This window comes from Ochlerotatus camptorhynchus, unplaced genomic scaffold, assembly GCF_037179485.1.
Source record: "Ochlerotatus camptorhynchus isolate MF236.1 unplaced genomic scaffold, CSIRO-AGI_Acam_v1.1 ptg000361l, whole genome shotgun sequence".
NCBI lineage: Eukaryota > Metazoa > Arthropoda > Insecta > Diptera > Culicidae > Ochlerotatus > Ochlerotatus camptorhynchus.
The window spans coordinates 8,876,945-8,892,144 of record NW_027040849.1 but is presented as its reverse complement, the minus strand read 5'-3'; the positions used below and the strand labels follow the sequence as shown (position 1 = coordinate 8,892,144).

The window sequence follows — 15,200 nt, the reverse complement described above, 5'->3', positions numbered from 1 at the left end:
ACACAACAATAAATTTCACCTCCTTCCTAACGCGATACCAAGCACCAATCTCATTAAAGAGCCTGACAATGCAAGATACTCTGGCACGCAAGAAAGCCACAAGACCGAGCTTCCACTTTCGATGGTGATATGACGGTGCGGTGATGGTGCAGATCGTGACATTTCCTAGTTTCCTCATGTTGCTCGAAACACACGCGTCCGACGAAAAAAAAAATGGATTGATTGAATTTGGTTCCATATCCGGCACCATCATGCGCTGTTCTGTTTGTTTAGGTTTCTTTGATTTTGCTGTTGTTGCTGCTTTTACTTTATGTAGCTGATGGTGGCAAAGCGTCAATGTACCAGAAAATGGCAATTTTTCAATGTCGTGTCATAAATCTGAATTACAATGGATTAAATTACTTATCCTGTCAATTCGGAAATCAATGTTCAAAAGTTTCTGATATTTCTTAGCCTTTGTTGATGATTCATGGAAATCCACCGGATCAGACTGTCACGTAATGGACGATAAGTGAAGAAAAAGCTTAACCCTCAACTCCATTCCACCGACGCTACTGCACACCTTCTACAGCATCAAAGTAGCGTCAGCTACCAGTTATCTAAAAGGTTGGGTGATGGTCGGGTTTGCTTATCAAGCTGCAGGCTTGGAGGAAACACTTCACTGTTATTTTTAGATCTAATTACACCGCCACAAGACGACTGTTGTTCTGTTCTCTCTCTCTCACGATCTCTGCTCACTTCTATTTCTGTGCATCTCGTCTTGGAAGCAGGGACACCAGATTTTTTATTTTCTCAAATGATCTGCAATAAATGCTTCAAATGTCTGTTTGTTTTCAATGTCTAGAAATGAATTTTGACATCACCTGGGAGTGATGTACCCTATTGTGGGACTCAAATGATGATATGAAATCCTGTTTTTGAACTTGGAAGTATCACATTTTTCATACCCCATCTCGATTTTTTATTCGATAATCTTTATCAAAAAATGTTATTGCAATTTAAATTCCAAATTAACGCAATGTACCGAAATCCAGACACTTAGTCCATCAATTCAGACATTTTTAAAAGTTTATTATCAATGCTCAAAATAGTACGTATATTTTAACATGGCCTTATGGCATCGTTCGGAATCATCTGTCTTGCTTATTATGTTGAAAAGTAGAAGCTAGAATTCGTTAATAAGGAAATATTCAAATAAACGTAGCATCTAACATTCTTAGCATTTCCATATGTTTTTTTTTTATATTTTCAAGCTCGAGAAAAAAAACCAATCAGATCTCAAATTTTACACGTTTGGACAACCCAGTTTTAAATTAAATAATCCACTAAGAGTTCTATATATTAAAAATGTTACAGCATGGTTGTAGCTTGATTGAGTGTATCATTAGGGTGAGGCTTATTTTTAAAAATCGTTTAGTTAAGTGTTTTACAATGAGAAAAATGATTATTGGGACTAATTATGTAACAGATTGAAAATTAAGCTTTTATATGAAACGATGAACTTTTTTAAATAAAACATATGCTTCTATAGGTAAACTCGGCTGTCGACAAACTCTCGATGTGTGCCGCGCGATCGGCAGCAACCATTGTGTGGTCCTCCTCATTGTTCTTCATCAGCAGTTCTTTCGGTCGATGCGTCGTCGACTTTGGAAAGCAGCCGTTTCGTAATAAGTGTGTGAGTTCTGACCACGTTTTGCGTTCATTGCTGCAATGGAAGCGCTGTGACCCCCGTTGGCGATACTGCTTCTTCCCCTATCCGATGGTTATGATGATTTTCGTGAGCGTGCCATGAATTCTTAGAAATCATCGAGAGAAGCAATTGTTTACAAAAGCTGTTACGTCCTAATTCCAGCTCTATCTAGAATTGAGTTCATTATTCATCAACGAATACTCGTTTGTTGATATTCAGTGCTTGATTATCCAACATTAAATTGCCAAAATCAGAAGCGATCCTCAAAAGCAAAATAATCAAATTCATTTTGAGCAAAATTGTTATTTTGAATTTTGTCGACCCCAGAATCTAAAACCTCGTTATCATCATCAATTCAGCAAGAGGCCATAATTTTTCATCAATCAATGAGTAAAAACCAACACGACACGTTCTTCTTATTTGTGTAAAATAAAAATAACAAGGGGTGATCAACTCTGCACACTGTGCCGAAACACAGCATGGCACACTATAAGGCACTTTAGGACAAGCGTTGACAAGTAGGATATAATTAATATAATATAATCGTTGCTAAGGTTAACTTCTTTGTTTACTGCATTGGGATTCACATTGGGTTCGGATTCCAAGGAAAAATGCTGTGAGTATTGCCTGGACCTGTCTGAACCATGAAACTAAGTTTATCTCAGATTCGCAGCAAAAATTCCAGCGACTCGTATTTCCGTCCAGAATAGCTTCACGCCAAGATGGCCAAAATGGGTTCCCTCCAGCAACGGTTGGTCACAAGCCTGTAAGGTCGTCAAATACGACGGTACGGTGCGAAATGCAATCGGCGAACTGAATGAACAGCAATCCTCTGAATGACGACAATATTGTGCCAGCTGCGGAGGATTTTTGATTTGTTTCACAAGATTGCAGAACGAACGATAAAAAAAAACACGTCATGGGTGTGGGTGATGGGTTTTGTATTTCGGCCAGGTTTGAATTCCGGTCTTGCCAAGGGTCTTCCGGGATGAAAATTTTATCGGTTTTTTCCAGTCCCAGTACTTATTAGGAGATGTCGATACGTATTAATCCCAACTATTTCATCAGATCTGGACGATTGCCTTAGCGAAACAGTATAGGAATTATAGGAACACATCAATGCAATCAAAAATGCAATTACATTCTATTGCGTGAGTACATCCCATCATCAACGATCCAACATGCACTCCTCTGTTGCACTAGTTCGTCTTAAAAGGATCCCGTGTGATGGGTGGCCTACCAATTAGTCAATTATAAGGCCTTGCTCAATCTCGAAAGTGCATGACGCATCACGACATTAAGTAATTTGCTGTTCGACAAGATCTCATGGGCGTGCAGATGAACAACAACAACCACAGGGTACAGTTAAACTACAGATGCGAAGTTTATCTGGATCGTGCACCATTTCCGAGGAATGACAGATATAAAGTGGGGACATTTGATGGTTTTCACTGGCGGTACATTGGCCATTGGTTTTGATTGGTGGTACCTTGATGAAGGTATCACATCTGCAAAGGATCGTGAACTTGATAGGCTTGAAAGTGTGTAATTGGGTGGTGGTAGGAGACATCATTATCTGCGATACGATAGGCTTAGGTGATGTCTTCGAGGTTGCGTAGCTCTGAGTCGATCAGAACTGTTTCGAGGATGTTGTTTCTAGGGTGGGAGTGAATTTTCGTCCGTTCGAGTTGTGGGTTTGATTTTGTAGGTGAGCATTTTACTGGCAGCTGGTGAAAATTTCGTCAACCGTCCGTTTCTTGTGGACGGGCCGTGTAGGTTGTATTGCTTCCAGTTCCTCGTCCACTGCCCAATCCGCTCTCAATGTAATGAGAATTAAGCTTAATATTTGCCATGAACCATGGTCACGAATTAGAGTAAACACAATCACAAAAAAAATCGGTTCAATCCCTGTAACTCTAGATTTAAGATTAGGATTAAGTATGTATAACGAAAATGATAACTTGGCTCTGTAAAGTTTATTCGATTGAGCCTGTAAAAAAATCAATTCATAAAAAAAAAAACAATCACAAAAGTTTAACATCAGGGTGCCCGAACTCATGGGATATTGACACCTTGATTTATACACTTCGGCCTACTTCGAAATGATCGGCACAATGCTTGGCAAAGCTTTCGGCACTACCAAAACTCTTGGCACAGATTAAGGTGTGCAGAGTTGAAAAGCCCTTGGAAAATAATCATTTTGCATTTGATCCTCAAAGTCATCCCCACCAAGATGAAGACAAACAGCGGCGCCGGTAGTGTAGCGGTAAGCGTGATTACCTCTCACCCCAGGGAAGTCAAGCCGTTGGTCCCCGGTTCATGAGTCGATGAGTCGACTCGGTAGCGTCGGTAGCATTGGTGCTCAGCACGGAAAACAAATCAAGAAAAAAAAGATGAAGACGAATATAAGTATTGACAACAACATAGGCAATAAATAATGAACATCTAGCCACGAATGAAAAAAAACCTAAGAGAAGAGGTGACAATACCGGGGCGAAATTGAACCACTTTTCTGTCAAACGTGAACCAGCTCCTGATTGGCCGATTTCATGTGCGTAAGATAGATATAGAGATAGGTAAAGATAGAGATAGAGATAGAAATAAAAGAGTAAGGAGCCAATTGTCACCTCTTCCTCTTAGAGGAAAACCAATGTTGACTTCGAAACGCAGCGGTTGCCTTGATCAAAATAATATTTGTTACACTGATAGGCAAAATAAAGTGCCCACCTCATGATTTTTGATTTTCTCTCTTTATTTGGTTCAAATTAAGGTAAACACAGTACAGCCTTTTTTAATACCTTATTTTTTATATTATTTTAAAGTTTAGCTTATGCAATACTAAACGAAAAGTTTTACTCAAAGAAAAAAAATCAATTTGTATTGAAATAAATTTAGGCTCCAGAAAATGTGAATTGAAGTAAAAGAAAATCATTTTAATAATTAAAATGTCCTCCTTTGGCCTTCAGGACCTGATGCAGGCACTTTGGCATGCTTTCCACCAGGTTCTTAAGGTGCTGAAGATCTAGCTCTTTCCAGGGCTTCAAAATAGTTATTTAACACCAGTCAACCCTGGCATCGATAATCGCCCACCAATCCACAAATAGGGTTGAGGTCCGGAGTTTTTGGAGGCCACTACAGCGGTTTTATCAGAAAATACCGGAAGAAAGACTTGGTCTTCTTGGCAGTATGCTTCGGGTCGTTGCCCTGCTGAAATGCGAACTTCTCTTTAATCTCTGGATCAGCAAAACCTCCAGATTTTCCCACAGAATGTTGATGTAGGAATCTGCCTTCATTATCCCGTCGATTTTCACAAGGCTTCCCACTCCACCCCACGAAAAACACCCCCAGACTATCACATTTCCTCCTCCGTGCCTTGGATGTGGCGCTCCTGAAGCTGCACCACAAACAAACCCACTGCTTTCGGTTACATAGCTCGAATTTTGATTCGTCCGCCCCGAGAACCGTTTTCCACAACTCAAGGGGCCTATCAGCGCGCTCCTTAGCAAACACGCAGAGAAATGCTTTTTAAATTCAAATAGATATATTTTTGGCTCAGGGCCTAATATGTTTTTGGTATTGATTCAAATATATTATGCGGTAAATTCGAAGAAAAATATTTTTGAATCAGCAAATCGGTTGTAGAGTCAATTATTTGTTTGTTGATTCTAAAAACCATTTTGGTAATTCAAAAATATGTTTTGTTGAAATAGTGATACAATATGTTTAAATCAATAACAAAATACATTAGGCCCTGAAACCAAAGTCAATTTTTCTGCGTGAACTTAAGCCGTCTGGCTTTGTTTGCCTTGTTGATAAATGGGCGCTTCCGGGCAACTTTTCTATTCAACCCCTGTGCTACGAGACGGCAACGAACAGTTCGACCGGAAACTGATAGCCGAAGGGTTTCCTGGATTTCGCGGACAGTTACTTTCAGGTTCTTCTTGACTTCGTGCATCTTGGCGTCCGTTCTCGCATCAGTTTTGCGCTTTCTGCCTCTACCAGGGCAGGGACCTCCCTTAGCTCATTCGGTAAAGGCACAGCTACAAAGCAAGACCATGCTGGAGGTGGCTGGGTTCGATTCCCGGTCCGGTCTAGGAATTTTTCTGGTTGGAAAATTTCTCGACTTCCCTGGGCATAATAGAGTATGATTGTACTTGCCACACAATTATACTAATGCAAAAATAGTACAGGCATCGAAAGTTCTCAATTAATTACTGTGCAAGTGCATCTAGAACAGTAAGTTGAGAGCACGCAATAAGCTAATTTGCCATACGCAATAAGCTTGAAATGCGAGGAAGAAGAAAGAAGCCTCTACCAGGGCGAACCGCCACTAATACGAATCCATCACGAACCACTAATTTTCGGATACACAAGGGAATTGCTTTCGAAATCACTGCGTTCTCCATTTTTTTCAACTGAATCAAATTCGATCACTGAAAAAATGCACCAGGTCGAGCCATTTGCTTTAAAACATGTCAAAATATCAAAACATAAACAATCGAGGGGTTTTCCGATGGAAACTTGTCGAAAACATATCGATTTTTGAAGTGAGCACTTTATTTAGTCACTGTTTCTTTTTTCAAACCAAATTGATTTTTCTTTCTTTCATTAAAACTCTTTTTGTTTCAAGTAGTGAAACATTAATAGAATATAGAAAATAAGATATAAAAAAAGACTAGAGTGTGTTTACTTTAATTTGAATCTATGAGAGAAATTCAAAAAATGATGAGGTGGGCACTTTATTTTGCCAATCAGCACACTCAAAAAATTCTACACGTTTGATTCATGTGCTTCAACTCTTGGTTTTTCAAATGCACATTCAAATTAATTTGATGTGTTTTCAACATTCATTCAAAGTGCACTTTACACTTAAGTTTTAAGTGTTTTGATCTATGAAATGTTGAAAAATCTTACCAAATCAATGAAAGTGTATTGGACGTTGAATCCATTTGCAGAATTTATTAAATCCCGCTACTTTTCAAAACATAAAGGATTTTAAGTGTTTTGCATTTCAGCACGATATGATTTGCTTGTTCTGCAAATGTAAACAACAGAACTTTATTTGCCACCAATTGGAGGCGAACCAGCCCAAGGCTGAAAGCCTCCTTAATTAAGCTACATAATAATAATAATATTTGCCACCTGAGTTATTAAAATTCGTTCCGTATTATCCCAGGTTTTATCATTCAATATGCTGCTGAAGAAACAGCTGTGATGTTCACGATATTGTCCAGGTGATTCACAATAGAAATTTATGATAGCTTTTCTTGATACATCCTTGATTTTAAAGCAGCTAAGGTACTGTGAAACCTTGTTTGGATTAATTTTACTGCTAACAAAATCGGGATGGTAATTTGTTCAAAATATGCCGCCCATAACAACAAGCTCTAACAACTTTTTCTTTCCAGAACTGATTTAATCCAGGATTGGCAAGGAGATGATCTTTGGTGAAGGAGAAAGGTGCAGTTCAATTTTTGTATCGATTTTCGTAATATGTACGATCATCGTATATTCAACCGAAGATTTTACGGTCGTTGTCGAACGAAATTTGGAAGAACGATCATCCGTATGGCGATTCCAGTCGTAGTCGGAGAACGGGAGTAAGAACGAGAGTCTGGACCAAACAAAATCAATTTCAATAATGTTCGGTAATATTATCTATTGTAATTTAATAATGCACATTTTAAATAAACTTTTTGAAAAAGAAAATGATTAATTGTATGCAGGACACTCAATTCATAAATGATTGACAATATGATTATGAGAGTAGAATATTCGACCATTATTTGATTGATTATTGACACTGACATTTGAAGTTCATGAAATCCAAATGTGTAACAAATGGCTTTATTGTGCTGCTGAATAGATTGTAAGTTGAGTGTAAAAGGTATGATTTTTATCAGTACTGTATGTGGCTTTCATCATCAGGAAAAAGGAGTTACTTAATTTTAATTGATAAGTGGCAAACAAATGGTTCGATTATCCGTTGATTAGACTAACCGGAGTAGTATTTTTCTCAAGGTCGTGGACCTATATATTGTTTCATATTATTAAGTCTTATAATAGAGTGAGGGGGCACAGCTATCCCGAAAAACTGTTTACGTAATTATTTAACGGTTCTTAATGCTGAATTGACTATAGAATTCAAATAACTTCCTATTGCTGAAGCTTCTATCAACGCATAATTGAAAAAAAATTGTTGTCCTCTTTTCGGGAAGAATCAATGCCGTCAACGCGAATCTGGCATCACTGATGACTTGAAGTGAGCTTTATCCACTTTGTTTTTCCTCGAATGGGTAACGCAATTTCAGCCGTGTCTCTCTGCGTGGAGCACCAGTCGGTTGGTTGGTTGGTTGGTTGGTTGCTAGGTACCTGAAATGTTCCAACTTTAAGCTTTGAGCATCAACTGAAGATATTTTTAACGTAAACAGCAGGCGTCCCAGCAACATCTACTCATTTATCTCCCCCCGTTAAAGACGATCGATTTGGTCTTAAGGCGGGATTACCGCTGCTGTTGAGTTGATGTAGGGATTTGTTACTGCACGTGTCAGTTAGCAAAGGAAAAATTTCTGTTTTTATCCAGTCAGCTCCAGTGCCCATTTTCCACGAGTTGCTAGAACAAATACATCCGAATCGATCCCAAGGAAAACAAGCAATGGAAATCAAAATTCATATTTACATCCCAAACACGCAATCGTTCTCCATCATTAACATGGAGAACAACTTTTTGAACATAGCCCTACATCTGTTGTCTTGAACAAACACACGGCATGCTTTGGGTAACTAAACTAACCTCCAATCACCACCAGATGCCGAATCTGATGCGAGTACCTTTAGCAATCAGCTCAATCCGAGAGCAAATTTCCAGCCCAGGCAGCAGGCCTAATAAAACTTAATTGAATTATCGGAAGCATTCCGCAGCATTGAATCCTGAGTCAACATGGCTCGGAAAACATTCATCCCAGAAACCCACTTCAAAGTGCCTCGGTGCTGGGGAGTCAATCCGCAACACCGAAGAAGCCGGTCGATCGGGGTGTGGTAGCGTGGCTTCCGGTTGATTTATTTTAAACATATCCTTCACCATTCGTACGCAGCATACACATTTATAGTGGAAATGTTTCTCCACCACTACTAAATGCTATCGAGAGGTCTGCCTTCACAATTCGAAATTTGATTTGCCATATTTGTTCGCAGCTCTCTCAGCAGCAGGCCATTCAGAACAGCTGGCACCTGGCAACGAAAGGTGGGCGGTTGGTTTGCTGGCTGGCCGTACACTTTGTATAGTTGTGAATTTGAATTCATGTGTAGGTATGTGTGTGTGTATGCACATTTGGGAAAGCCAAAATCCTTTTATCAACATGAATGATTTGGTTTTTCTGTTTGATTTAGCATCGAGGTTTGATGATGTTGGCTTTATCGCTTCGGTTTCCATCCAATTGTGGGGCGGTACGGTAGGGAGGGTATTTGTTGGCAATCTTTTAAGTTCAACCCGGGCTCAAAAGTTGGCAAATCGATCCATTGGTGGCTTTTTGTTGGTGCGGATCACATTTTAATGCTTGGTTGCGTCCGTCATGGGGCATTGTGGTCTGATAAAGTAGGGTGACTATCTTCAGTGAAGTTAACGATGACAAAGATTAAGGAAATGCTTTACTAATGTCGACATAAGACTTAGTGTGAAATTTATTTGCTAGAGAATGTTATGAAGAGAACAAAACTGATAGCTCCGTTAGAGTACACAGCGGTTCCATTTCAAATGACGATTTTTTTTTTGCGAATTTTTTAAGCGACCGTTATTGATTAAGCTAAAATTTTACGCAGTTGTTTGTTATTGCCCAACATGCCACTTTACACATTTGGTTCCTTAGAAGTGTACGCGACTAAAAGGGCTTACGTAAAAATAATATCCATTAATTCAAAAATACCTATCGCGAGAACGAACTGTTTGATCAAAATTATGAATTTGGCAAAGAAAAAATATACACTGAAAAAAAAATAATTGTTTATTTTCCTAAAAAATTTGAAAACTAAATAAAAACTTAAATATCTCAAATTGCATATTGAAAAAAAAAATGTCGCTCTAGTGAGATTCATATCCTTTGAACATTAAGCTGAGATTTTAAAGAATAGACCTTCGTGTGTTCATACCTGAAGGTAGATTTTTTTTAAGCAAACACAATTGTTGAGAAAACTGGGTTTATATCCACAAAAGTACGTATTTTTATAGAAATTTGGGTTTCTTGATCAGCCAAGTTGGATTTTGGCTCGGTCCTTTGAAAAACAGGCTTGGATTTTATAGAATAGACCTTTGTGAATTCATACGTGATGGTATATTTTTTTGAAGCCAGGTTGGCTTTCGGTTCTATCGTTTGAAATTTTTGCTTTGATTTTAAAGAATGGGACTTGCTGAATCCGTACGTGATGGACGAACCTGGTTAACCTTTGCGTGCCTAACGTCTGAATTTGCATAAATTTCAAAATTAAATTAGCTCTAAAAACATAATTTCTTAATCTTTTTCTTCACAACAAATTGAATTTTGTCGAGAATCTATTGAAGTTTTTGAATCTATCTGAAAATATTTGGATCAATACATAGTTCCGGAGTTATTCCGGTTCCCCATGGGGTCACTTTTGGTCGGTATTCGGCTTTACTGTTCTGTAATAAGTATACACACGATTACCATCATGTTTTTTCTCTCATATGATGTAATTGGACCAATGGCAGCTATACCGACGGTCCACGATCACATTGGGCATCCCGGAAATGTTCCGGTGCCCCGGGGAAGTGGTCAATTCTCAACAAGAACCAAAACCCATCATGCGACATATCAAACTTCATGATTTTACAAATCTTGGCTGGTAAATGGCCTTATTGAGAATCCATGGTCACACTAGCCCTCCCGGGAATGTTCTGGTGCCCCCGGGGAAGTGGCCAATTCTCAACAAGAACCAAAACCAATCGTGCGACATATCAAACTTCACGATTTTACAAATCTTGGCCGGTAATGGCCTTATTGAGAGTCTATAGTCACACTAGCCCTCCCGGTAATGTTCTGGTGCCCCCGGGGAAGTGGCCAATTCTCAACAAGAACTAAAGCCCATCGTGCGACATATAAAAGTTCATGATTTGACAACTCTTGGCCAGTAATGGCCTTATTGAGAGTCCATGGTCATACTAGCCCTCCCAGACATGTTCCGGTGCCCCCAGGGAAGTGGCCAATTCTCAACAAGAACCAAAACCCATCATGCGACATATCAAACTTCATGATTTGACAAATTTTGGTATAAAAATAGGTATTTGCATAGAAATTTGATTTTTCTCTTTTGCCGATTTGAATTTTGGGTCATATCGTTGAGAAATAGGCTTTTATTTTATAGGGTGAGGGTTAAATTTCTCAATTTTTGATAAATCCGAGATTAAATTCACAAAAGTACGTATTTTCATAAAAAAAAATTGATTTTCTGTTCTGGCAAGTTGAATTTTGGCTCCGATATTTGAAAAATAGGCTTGGATTTTAAAGAATGGACCTTGCTGAATCTTTTAATACATATTATGATGAAAGTTCGGGTTTCCTGTTCAGCCGAGTTTGATTTAAGCTCCATCCTTTGAAAAAATAAGCAAAGATTTTATAGGCTGGACCTTGCTGAATCGAAACGTGATGGTAATTTTTTTTTTGAAGCATGCCCGTCTTTTTAGAAAACTGGGTTTAAATTCTCAAAAGTACGTATTTTTATAGAAATTTGTGTTTTCAATGTTTAGCCAAGTTGAATTTCGGCGCCTTCTTTAGGAAATAGTCGTGGATTTTATAGAATTGCTGAATCCTTACGTATTTTCATAGAAATTCGGTTTATCGGTTCTGTCAAATTGCATTTCGGCTCATATCTTTGAAAAATAGGCTTGTTTTTTATTGCATGGACCTTGCTCAATCCATAAGTGTAGAATGAACCAATTTTGAAATTGGAAAAGTATATTTTTAGAAATTTGGGTTTCCTTTTCTGCTGAGTTGGATTTCTATACCGTCCTTCGAAAGTTATGGTCCTTGTTGAACTCATACGTGATGATTATTTTTTTAAGCACACACAAAGCCAGGTTTAAATTGACAAAAGTACGTATTTTTGCTAAAATTTGACACATAAAGTTTGATTTTGGCTCCTTACTCTGAATATTAGTTTTGGATTTTGTTGAATAGACCTTCCTAAATCCATACGTCTAGTTAGATTTTTTGATGCTCACGCAATTGTTGAGAAAACTGAGTAGGTATTTTCATATCAATTTGGGTTTCCTGTTGTTCCATGTTATATTTGAATAAGGAGGAACTATCAAAATTAGAATTTTTTTATAAGAACTATTACGTTTGTGATATTCCGGTTGATGGTTTACCCGGAATTAATCAAAACTCAAAAATCATACTTATGCGCAAAACTTCTTGTTGATAACCCGAGTGTTACACATAACAAAGTCAACATTTGTGGCTTCTGTTATGCATTATTGTCAAAAATCATGGCATCAAAGAAGTATAAAACTAAAGCGAAGGCTAGGAAGTAATGTAAACGCTTAAAATATACGGTTTGGATGTGATGTAAAACGAATTTTTAATGTGTTTTTTTTTTGTATTTTTTATCCTCCCTCCCCTTGACTGGTGCGAGCATCGAATGACAAAAGAAAAACTTGTGATTAGTTCCGGCCTTATTGAAAAAAAAAACAGATTTTTGAAAAAAAAAATAGTTTTGTTGAAAATACTACCTATCAATTATCGTTGAAATGGTATAAATAATAAAATACATTTAAGTTACTTTAAAAACGCCCTTAATGCTTAAGTTACTCAGTGTTCGAGACATTCACAGCTTAATTTTTTTTAAATAGTTTTATTTGGGCTATTTTCACCATTTTGGAATATTATTCGTGAGTGTCCAATCTTGGGAATATTCTTAACAAAAAGCGCGAATAATTTCCATATTCGAATGATTTAACAGCTGGGAAAAATGCACTTTATTGTTGGCCTCATACGACTAACTACTCTAGCAACACAAATGTTCTATAACAGTTTATATAACATTTGTATGACTGGTTTTGGTTGCATAGCAGATTACTCAACATAATTCTAGGACTTAGTGTAGTATCAAAATGAAATACACTCTGGACTAAACAGAATCATGAGAAATGATTCATAGCCTTTTTGTGTTATCGAATATGTTTTAACCGTTTGTAATATATTTCGCATATAGTGCTTTATTATTAGGGTATTCATTTAATAAATAAAAATGTATTCAATAGAGTAGTGTTTATTTGATCCACGGTACATAACTACTTATCTAAGAAATATAACAATCATTTCTTAATCCTACCTAAAATCTATCTGGACAGTTTGTAAACTATTTTACATTTATTTTATTCTCAGATACAGGAATAAATGAATTAAATGTTTGCGTTCCTTCAATTGCTCATGCTTCAAAATACTGTGACACACAATATATTAAGCTCTGCAGTCGTTGTTCTATATTCTTCTGATGTAACAAAGCAAAATGATAGTTTCAATTGAAGTTGTTTATTTCAGATTCATGGGATATGATTTAAAAATTCACGAAGTCAAAACATAGTTATTCGGTATTTGCATAACATTTTCGCACTTTGCGCTTAACTCCATCCATTAGGGTTTGTACAGACTCCTCAGATACCGTGGTGATCGTATTTGTCCAAATTTGTTGGAAGTATTTGATATCTTTGATTCCTTGTTTCTTTCCAGAAAGTTTCCGCTTCATCAGAGATCAATATCTCTCGATTGGACACAACCCTGGACAATTTGGCGGATTTGCTGTTTTTGGTACAAAATTCACTTGATTTGCTTCGTACCACTCCATCGCAATTTGATGCCAAATCGGGCCAGAACAAAGGGTTTTCTTTGTAGCTTTTGATGAAGGGTAGCAATTGCTTCTACAGGCACTCTTTCTGGTAATTTTCTTTGTTCAATGTGCCAGTAGTGACGAAAGATTTACTCTTTCAGCCACACGTGAAAATTGCTTGCCAAATAAGGTATTTTTTGGGAAATTTCAATGGCATTTTTGGCCTTAGCAGAATAGAAATCCAGCCCTGGAAGCTGATTGAAATCCTCCAGGAAATAAGTTCCATCGTCCATAGCAATTCATGAAAACTTCGTCAAATGTTCGCAGTACAAACGTCGAGCCCGTGATTTTGCTGTCAAATTCTGTTTGTCGTTGCGATTTAGAACTGTTTTTACTTTAAACGACTTCAGCCCCAAACGCAGTTTTGATTTTTGGTCAAAACCAGGTGCCATTACTATTTTACGAGCCACCGTTCAAACAGAGAGATTCGGGTTTTGACAGTATATTTCAATATATTACGTGTATTTCGTCTTCTTATTGCAGCCTTCATCAGTGCCAAGTACTCTTGCTGATGTTGAGTACTTGGCACTGATGAAGTCTGCAAGTAGTAGACAAAATACGCGTATCTGTTGAAAGATAAGCAATTATAACGGAATTAAAAGGAAATAAACCAGCACATTCAAAGCTCTTCATCAACAAAATCCCATTAATACACGTGTATCATCTTCGGCTTTACTTCGTGAAGCAGCCGGTCAACATTTTGGTCGTTTCTTTCTACCGACCTGAGCGAGCTGTGTTGCAGACAGTGTTTCCAGGTCATTTTCATAAAATCTGGACCAGTTAATATATAAAATCTCGAAAAATCTGGAAGGCTCCAAAAAATTCTGTTTTTAACATAATGCTATTGAAATCAAAGTGGTATGCCAATCTCCCGTAGAAATTGGTTGGTATAATCATCTGGAATTTTTTGAAAGTACCAGAATGTTTATGAATAACATGTTTAAATAAATTATATAAAACAAATAACTTGTTAGCATTGCTTAAATCGTCCAAAAATTAAGAATAGTATTGACACAGTGTGCCCAAAAAGTTTGAATATCCATTACGCAGCATTTCAAAAATTGAGTTAAATCATTGGTAAAATACTACAGAAAATATTTTTTTGAATTGCTTTTTAAACTGTAACTTTTTTTTTAAAAGAATGAAAAGCAAAGAATCAACTTTGATGGGATGGATTTGGAAGTCGATGTAGTCCTTACGTTTTGGTGCAGCACCATAATATGTCTTAATGATTTTAATAGTTCTAAATAATTCAAATATTACCCTGAGGTTGATCAGACTCACAATGTAATTCTTGACATCATAGTAGGCAGTAGGCAATTTTATTTTAAAGTAAATCACCAGGCTGAAGTGGAAATCAAAGCCTTACATCGTGGTATTCACACACAGTTTACCTAAACTACAGGTAACTCAACTGTTTGCATTACCATTACGAATAATTTTATTATATAGCTGAAAGCGGAATTTATATATTGCCTGGGTCCCAGATCATGAAGCTTTTAGTTAGTCTGAATTTACATGGAACTCTTTACAGAATATTTTCGTCTTTTTTTACAGTTCCATTTGAATCATCCTAGAATTCCATCATACTTCTTTTCTGGATTCCCCTAAA

General features: G+C 37.3%; 1 protein-coding gene across 3 annotated transcripts in view; it reads right to left on the bottom strand.

Moving 5' to 3' along the window:
• The window catches only part of dpr12 (defective proboscis extension response 12), an 852,041-nt gene that overhangs the window by 333,898 nt on the left and 502,943 nt on the right, over positions 1 to 15,200 (bottom strand). The gene's annotated exons all lie outside the window — the stretch shown is intronic.